This window comes from Panthera tigris, chromosome B4, assembly GCF_018350195.1.
Source record: "Panthera tigris isolate Pti1 chromosome B4, P.tigris_Pti1_mat1.1, whole genome shotgun sequence".
NCBI lineage: Eukaryota > Metazoa > Chordata > Mammalia > Carnivora > Felidae > Panthera > Panthera tigris.
The window spans coordinates 5,942,876-5,949,563 of NC_056666.1; the positions used below are offsets into that span (position 1 = coordinate 5,942,876).

General features: G+C 47.0%; 1 protein-coding gene across 3 annotated transcripts in view; it reads right to left on the reverse strand.

The window, feature by feature from the left end:
* The window catches only part of PRKCQ (protein kinase C theta), a 192,271-nt gene extending 187,021 nt beyond the window's left edge, over positions 1-5,250 (reverse strand). Inside the window, exon 1 of one of the 3 annotated variants that reach the window (XM_042990980.1) lies at positions 5,167-5,249. The gene's annotated coding sequence lies outside the window, so the exon portion shown is untranslated. Of the gene's footprint in view, positions 1-5,166 lie in introns of all 3 variants that reach the window. The other 2 variants (XM_042990981.1, XM_042990982.1) reach the window with 2 other exon arrangements.
* Between the last annotated feature and the right edge of the window lie 1,438 nt (positions 5,251-6,688).

The window sequence follows — 6,688 nt, forward strand, 5'->3', positions numbered from 1 at the left end:
CTGCACTCCAGCCAGACTCTTCCTTTCCTTTGCTGGGATGTCATGATCACAAGCTGCCAGGCCATTCTACAAACGCCATCCCCACTTCTAGAACACCCTCACCGGGCTCACTGCCAACTGCCATCACTTCCGCTGAGATATCTTCTCAGACACTCCAAATCTAAGTGCTCCCATAGCACCATGTACATCCCCAGGACGGCACTTGCCTAGTCACCATATGCTTATGTATTGCAGGCCTACTATGTGCCAGGCCCTGCTATAGCAGCCAGGGATACAGCTATGGATGAAACACTAGCCCTCACAGGGTTTACCCTCCAGAGGAGGAAACAGGCAGGAAATAAACAAATATATAATACAGTTGCACACCATCATAGTATAAACTGACACATAACAATATACATGCATGATGAAATCATCACACTGCCTTGTAATTTCCTCTTTACTCGTCTGCCTCTCCCCTACGAGTTAGACAGTACAGTGTGTGGCTCTGGGGCTCATAACAAAAGCTTGATGAACTAAAGTACAGCCATCAACCTTTTGGCTCTCTGCGATGTCCCAAGAATTTGCCTTGTTTTGGTTGCCTACAAGAGATAATCTAGCCTTTAATCTGCAAAAGGTCTGTCCTATACATTTAAGGTTATTAGCACTAACACCATGCTTCCTTTATTCTTGATAACCATTTCTTTTTTTTTTAATTTTTAATGTTTACTTATTTTTGAGAGAGAGACAGAGAGACAGGGAGTGAGGGGGAGAGGGGCAGAGACTGAAAGAGAGAGGGAGAGGGGAGACACAGAATCCGAAGCAGGCTCCAGGCTCTGAGCTGTCAGCACAGAGCCTGACACGGGGCTCGAACTCATGGACTGCGAGATCATGATCTGAGCCAAAGTTGGACGCTCAACTGACTGAGCCACCCAGGTGCCCCGAACAACCATTTATTTCTACATCACGAGGTCCTTCACGTAGGTTGGGGCAACCCTTCCTAGAAGGACCTTTTATCTTTCAAGAGCCCCCCTGCCCTGGTTTCCCTGGTCCTTCAGGGGATGCTCGAATAGTGGTTGCTTTAGTGATTCTGCACTAGAAAAACGTACATAAACAAGGAGAGAGAGGAAAGACCAATGAACTCAGGAGACTCATAGACCCCTGAGTCTAGCATCAAACAATTTAGTGAAAAGCTCATTGCTTACCACCTCACAACACATGAGGATGACCACTATCAAAACAAACAAAATCCAGAAAATATCAAGTGTCGCCGAGGATGTGGAGAAACGGAAACCTTTACGCACTAGTGGGAATGTGAAATGATGCAGCCACCGCGGGAAACAGGATGATGTATCCTCAAAATATGATATACCGAACTGCCATTTAATCCAGTCAAAAGAATTTAAAGCAGAGACCTAAAGAGATATTTATACACCCATGTTCAAAGTGTTATATATAAACCAAAACGTGGAAGCAACCCAGGCGTCCATGAATAGATGAGTAGATAAACAGAACAGGATATACACACACAATGGAATATTATTCAGCCTTTAAAAGGAAGGAAATTCGGACAAATGCTACAACACATATGCATCTACAGGACATTATGGTGAGGTAAGCAAGTCTCACAAAGACAAATACTGTATGTTTCACGTATATGGGGTGCCCAGAGTAGTCAAATTCAGAAAGACAAAATGAAGAATGGAGGTTGCCAGGGGCTGGCGGGAGGGTGAACAGGGAGTGTTAAATGGGGACAGAGTTTCAGTTTTGCAGGATGAAGGAGCTCTGTTGATAGGTGGTGGCGATGGCTGCCCACCAGTGTGAAGGTACCTAATACCACTGAAAGGTACCTTTCAAAATGGTTACGATGATGAGTTTTGTGGTATGTGTACCATTTTGTCACGATTGAAAACACTTGTGGCGCTCAGTTGGTTAAGCATCTGACTCTTGATTTCAGCTCAGGTCATGATCTCGTACTTGGTGAGTTCGAGCCCGGTGTTGGGCTCTGGGCTGACAGTGCAAAGCCAGCTTGGGATTCTCTGTATCTCCCTCTCTCTCTCTCTGCCCCTCCCCTGCTTGCACTCTCTCTCACACAAAATAAATAAACATTAAGGAAAAAACAAAAACCTAAAACCTTAACTGGTAGGTTGTCCAGCTCTGTGTCAGAGTCAGACGTACGAGCTGTTAAGACCTGGGCAAGCGATATAACTTCCTTGAGACTCAGGTTCTTCACCTGCAAAATGAAAGTGGTGATGATGATAATAATATGCAATTTATAAAAGCATTGCAAAGATTACATGAAATAGGAATGTTTGTCAAATATAAAATTCTGGGCTTCATACCTGGCACGCAAATGATAAGTAATACTGCATCAATCAAACCATTATTTTATTGCTTTTGTTGGCTCTGATTATTATCATCAATATTACTAGCTTAAAGTTAACATCAACCTGTAGAAGCATGTCCGGCCAAAGAGAGTACTTTAAAAATGGGCTAATTTAATCGCGGAACAGAAACTAATTTCTGAAACTCTGATTCTCCCTTTGCCCCAAGGGTTATGTTTAGATGACAGGGAAATGTGGATTTGTGTATAAATGCTTGATGTGTTAGGATATTGAAAGATGTTTCCTTTATTGCAAGAAAATATCTTTTAATTCAACTTTCTGCTTCGATGTGTTTCTGAGTGTCTCATGATCTCTTCCTTAACAGCCAGAATAGGCATGAACAGGCAAAATTAGATGCACTGCTGTTTGAAAATGAGATCCTGGAAGTTTTACGATAATGGACAGACATGAAGAAGTCAAATGCTGTGCATGACACCATGAGACCATTCTCTCTGCTTTCAATTACACATATGATTTGGGACAAAATTATGTAAATATGAAATCACATGATCCATGTGTGTTCCCTGGGATTTTTCATCATACAATAATTTTTTTAAAATTTTAAACAATTTAGGAAAATTACTTCAAAGAAAAAAGAGAAAAGGGTGAAGACTCTAAAAAGGAAACCACCTGAGAGGAAAATATTATTAACCCTTATTAACAGTCACATGCAATTATTCTATCCGCAATATTTTGGGGAGCAAACAACATAATCTGCAAATCTAAAATATGACATGCATTAAAAACAGGAAGTACTAATTCTAATTCCTATTTTAAAGGAAGGCAAATGTCCTATCATGAAATCCTGCATCTTCCCCCCAGAAGAGAGAGAATATATTACAACCAAATGAGGGACCTTCAAAGAAATGACCAAAGACAAATGGGCAATTCAGGGGAGCCTCCAGAACCTGCTCTGAACAAGGGAAATGGAGTCTTAGAGTTGAAAGGGATCTTTGAGATGCTAAGGAGGACGAAGGTGTAAATAATTGTACAATATCCTTGTGTATCTAAAGAGAAATGCCAACAGCAGAAGAAACGAAAGTTCTAGTAGCTGACCCAGGGATATTCAGAGCCGACTCAAGGGTGTTTCCATCCTAGGGAGGTGGACCCAGCCGGAGGACCCACAAAGAAGCTTGCCCAAGCGCTTCTTGCCATTCTGAGCCACCATGGCACAAGACGGTGGCGGAAGTGAGCATGACACATTGAAGGGTGGCGATGAGAAGTCCTCCCTGGAACTTCACATTGTAAGAATTTACAAGAAAATCACAGGGGTGAAACAAAGGCTGGTGAGGCTGAACAGGTTACTCTTGAAACCAGAGATAAAAGTTTATGAGAGCGAGAAGAAAAAACAACAACAACAACAACAACCAACAAGATGACTTAATTTAGTCTTAATCACTAACGGGGAGGAATTTCACAGCTGAGGCTTTGGAGGTTTTAGAAGGTCTTCTTCCTGTGCCTTAGGCTTTAAATATACGTACATGCAATCAGCAGAAAAGGGACTAACAACATCAATCTGTGACAGACACCTGCCTCAAACAATGGCACTGATCTCAGAGGGATTTTAAACAGCTGTGCATAAACTTCAAAGGTAATTTGCAACCAAATTGGTAAACGTCACCCTCCTTTGTCACCCTCCTTCCCACTAGACACAGCATTTTTTAAAGAGATTAAGCATCCGCCCCTAAGCCTGCCATTTTACAAGAGTTACCAGAGATAAAGTTAGGGGGAAAAACAAAGTTGGTGATTCACAAGGTTGGGGTGTGGGGTGGGAGAGGGGGGACCCTGGAGCTTAGGAGCAGGGCACCTTCACCAAACATCCCTGCCAGGGAAGGGGGGCTGTGCTGGTCACCGCTTCTACAGAAGGCTGGGTCCAAGGGGGAAGGTCTAGAGAACCAGTGCGGGGGGGTCAGGTGGGCACCTGGCCCTGGCCAGACCTGCACCTTTCCTACAGGCTTCACCCTCATGGCTGAATAACCTTTTCTTACACAACCTCAAAGGACAAGGCAGCTCAGTGGCAGACTCCAGGCGGAAAGAATCTGAATCTCCAGCGGGGCCAGACCTTTGGGCCTCTCCTCACTCATGCCTATAGGGAGTGCCCAAGCCTTTAGCGTGAACAGTCCATTTCACACAGATAACTGGGGCTCTTAAAATTCAATAAAATAAAGATATTTACCTCTACTTTCTTAACATGTGGCTCTGAATGCCGAAATACAGAGAATCTCACTAGAGGTTACAGGATTGAGCACCCCACTTTTTTTCCCCCGTATCTATCACAGAGCCGCCTCACCCTGCCCCAGGACCTTGAAAAGAAATTTGGTTTTGTTTAGAAGTGAGTCTTGGCAGCCCTGCCTGCTGCTCTCGCAAACCCTAAGGAAACGACCTGTGGGCAGGTCACCATCTGCATCAACCATCTCTCCTTATAGCATTTGCCAAGGATAAAAAACTTTCCACCTTCTTCCCTCCTTCCCACCCCAGTAAGTCCAGGTGAGAGGGGAGAAAACGAGAAGTGAAGGCGCCCCCCAGCCCCAGCCTCGGTGGCCTCCACACGGCCAAGGTCAGCTGCGCCCTACGCCACCCGCGCATAAGATGCCACCGGAGGCAAGTGGCCCAAAGTTTGCTGCGCTCTAGTCCCCTGGCGGCCGGGCAGGCGTCCCGCGCCCCCTTCCCCGTTCGTCTCGCAGCGGGACCCGGGCCGGCCTACCCCCGACTCCGCACCCCGCCCCGCCGGGTCGCGGCCCCGGTACCCCGCGCGGACCCCCTGCCCTCCCCGGGGCCGACGCCCCCACCCCAGCTCACCTACCTGCAGACGGGGCGCCCGGGGTCCCAGGCGTTGCTGCTCGGCGGCGGCGCGGGCACTGGCGGCGTCCCGGCGCCTGCCAGGGGGCGCTCGTGAGCCCGCGGCCCGAGCGCCCGAGCCGGCCCAGCGGACGCCCGCCCAGGAGCCCGCGCCCCGCTCCGCGTCCCCTCCCACCGCGCCCGCCCCTCGCCCGCGCTCCTCCCCCGCGCCTCCCACCCGGGCCCCGGGGACGATGCGGGAGGTCGCGGCCAGGGGCGCCCGGCACCTGCCGCCGGCTGAGCTCGAGCGGACTCCACGCCTCGCCCAACTGAAAATCGAAAACCACCCTTCCGAAGGGAAGGATCAAGGTCATTCGGTGAACAGAACTTCACGGGTTTCTCTTTTTACACTACAAAAGGGCTCATCGACATGGTTCCTGAAGTTCTCTTTTAAAGTTACCTCCCCAGGACTGTGGGTGCTTTTCTGTCTGGAGGATGCTCTTTTCTACGTTGTGTGCCCTAGCTGCCACCGTATTTTATTTTTGGTTTTTATTTTTGCACCCTGTGGCTTCATGTATAGTTTCCGAAGTTGCATTGCTTTAAAACTTTGACAGCCTCCAAGCTACAGTATAATGTCCTTACAGGTGCATGTCATTTGAAGCCTTTGCACCTTGTTGGTGATGCTGATGGTGATCCTGATGAGGATGACTGGGGTTAATTTTTCAATCAGGTTAGAAAACTATATGTCTGGTTACCAAAACCGTTACAGAGCGATTCTCTCACGATCATGACACTAAATGTTTAAAGTGTACTTGCTTCAGGCTTTTGTTGCTATAATGTTCTAACACCACATTAGTCTGAGAAATATATATATATATTTTTGAGAGAGAGATTTAAAAGGTAAAAACGAGCAAAATCTTGGATTAACAGGCTTCTGATCGTGGATGTATATATAGTGTCAGTTGCAAAGGATCTCTGATGGCAGCTAGTTCCCAACTTTTAATTTAAAGATGAAAAATGTAGGCGCAAGTGGGTGTGTTGACTTGAGAAATTCACATTGCTGCTTTGTGGCAGGGAAGCTAGATAGGGCCACTCTTTCCCCTAATCTCTATGAACTCAGCAAAACAAACACACACTCCTTTTGAGGATAAAGATGCAATCCGTGAAAACTAGCCCCTCTCCCACACTTGTTAATCTCTAGCCATATTGAACTGATACTCAGGCCAGAATCACCCAACAGAGAGGCTGCCTCTTGGAAGATCCTAGCCAGGAAGGAGGTACGAGGGTAGATGGACTCTCAGACTGCCGCTCACCATGGCGTCATGAGAGCCTGGCGCATAGTAGGCACTGACTGTACATTTGCTATTGAAATCTGGTGGCGAAAGGTAAGTATGGCTGGGAACAAGGCTGGAAGAATTCGCCCCGGTGAGAAGCCCAGCTTCTCTCTGCAGAAGAGAAACTTCTAGTTCGAAATGCCTTCCTCCTGGTTCTTCTCCAGCCATCCCTAAACAGAGCCTGTCACTTGGAGAAGAAGAGATGGCCAGCTG